Raw genomic sequence first — 2,506 nt, 5'->3', positions numbered from 1 at the left:
ATAATTGATATTATTTTTTACAAGAGCATTGCCGTCTTATAAAAGATTATCTAGTTAGCTACATTGGAAAGAGACAATGATATGTTCACTAGGAGGATGGGTTTAGGGGGTACTAATCTGCAAAGATTTAGGTTCAGTCGCATTGTAGTGATTGCATTATGTCTTTCGGTTTTACAAATGTATAGTTCAGATTCCTCAAAAGTGAAGATAAAATTTTCGATCAGTAAAGTGATAGGATGGAGCAAGAAAGGTGATGTGTTCAAGAAGGGGATAAAAACTCTATTGTTAACATCTGTTCTTCGATTTTTAAAAAGGAATAATAAAAAAATCAGCATAGTTTAGATTGTTAACACTGTCAATTAAATGCAAACAAATAACAAATATAAATGTTAGAAAAATCACCCAGAAGCATAAATTAATCATTTAACAACACAGCTCATATTTGCATTTATCGATACATCTCGCATGACACTAGACACCGCTAACAAGCAAATCAAGTCAATACATATACATACAATAGGATACATCAATACATATACATATACATATACATACTAATATAATACATATGTATATATATATATATATATATGTACAAATTCGCTTTGTTGTTGGATTAGCAACGGTGTACAAATAGATAATAGCAGCCAATGATAAGACAGAACAGCATATTTAATTGTCACATGTTTCCCAGGCCAATATCAGTTTGAAATATTTGTTATAAATAGTGTCAAATGTGCCGTGAGTTTTCAGTGACATCCAATTAGCAATTATTACGCTCTGACAAACAGTCTCACGCATCATAGTTGAAAGTGCATTACAGGGAAGAAATTTACCTCTGACTTCAGAGATTCAGAAAAAGAAATTGAAAGAAAAATCATAACAACTACAAATCCAAACTCTCTAATTTACGAAAAAACCGAGATTGCATCAGTGAAAAAGTTTCATGGAAAACTTCAATACAATCAAACAGAAAATTAGCATATCAGAAAAATACAGTTAATCAAAGGAAATCAAAACAATCATAAAAAATAATCAACTGCAAAAAAGATTTGTGGGAAAGTTTTCAAAGTGATGAATGATGATTGCATTTGATTGTTTCGCTGACGCTATACGTGCCCAACTAGCTTGGAGGCCAGCTTTGATAAGTTGCTCCAAAACTAATTCTTTCAAAACTAACTTCAAAGTGTTCAGCAACATCATCACATAATATACACTGGGGTTTGATTTTGACGTGAAACCCTCGCAACGCCGCTGCCTCTCTCTCTCTCTCTCTCTCTCTCTCTCAACTGCGCAACAGACCAATAATGATGCTATAAAGAATAAAGCAGCGCACGCAAATGCAACGTATCCGCCAGCTCATTTTGCACCATTCGATCTCCAACATTCTCCAAGTAGTTCGTTTTTAATATCCATTCAGCGAAGACGTTTGCCGCCACACCCTACTTCCAACCATTCATTTAGTGTACAACAAGCCAAACTTCAGTTTACACTACCAGAACAGGTGAGTAAATTTCCTTTTTCACAGTAATGTTTAAAATTATCAGCAGTTAATCATGTTGATCATGTGAATACTTTGCCCTTTTCATTCCACTTATCACAGGCAATTGTTAACGTACGTATCCTTTTTTTTCTATTCGTTTTTCTTTTCAACTGGAATATAATAAACAAATATATATATATATACATATATATATCAATATGGGAATACAATAATTTTTGGATATGCAAAGTGGAAGCTGTTAGAAACTAGAAACAAATTCAAGGCACAAAGAGTTACAGCATTCAAAATGTAAAATGTGTAAATTATACAACAAACAAACGCAGTTTTGCACAGTCAATCACAGGCTATTTTTTTTTGAAATTCATCCAAACTGAAGGAAATACTAGATACATCCAGTGCAGGTTTGCTCATCCACTTCTATACATTGTTAACAGTAACATTTCAATCTTTGCAGTGCAATTGCTACTTTTTATTATTAATTTTACAACAATATTGTAAACAGTGCAAAATAATAAAGAAGCACATTTGTAAGTGATTACAAATGTTATCCACACAGTATCCTGTCCTGTTTCAATTTCACTCATCGTGTACTGTTCATTCTGCATGTTAACACTGCTGCGTATCAGTCTGTTGAGAAAGATGCACAAGCAAACATGAAAACAAAAGCGCACAAATTGCAAAGATGAAGCCAGTTTGAGCGCTACTCGTATGTGCAGCAGTATTAGTAGTGCTATTAATCAAATCAACTAACTATTCCACCAGGCGAACTCTTTCTTGCTTATACAAAGTTGAACAAGAAGATAATTCAATTTATCAATTCAAGGCTGCAAAAGTGCAACCAATGCATGCGAAATCTGGAATAGCTGACACCAAATGAGCAGCAAATTACAAAGTATCCAGTTGTGCGAAATGAAACCTACGCAAACGGTCAGGAAGGCAAATTTATCTTTCTAAATCTGGCTAGCTACCTCGCTTGTCGTTGAGAAATGGGATGCGCACAAG

This window comes from Trichinella spiralis, assembly GCF_000181795.1.
Source record: "Trichinella spiralis strain ISS 195 chromosome Unknown Scfld2, whole genome shotgun sequence".
Classification (NCBI taxonomy): Eukaryota; Metazoa; Nematoda; class Enoplea; order Trichinellida; family Trichinellidae; genus Trichinella; species Trichinella spiralis.
Note: the sequence above shows the minus strand (reverse complement) of the source record.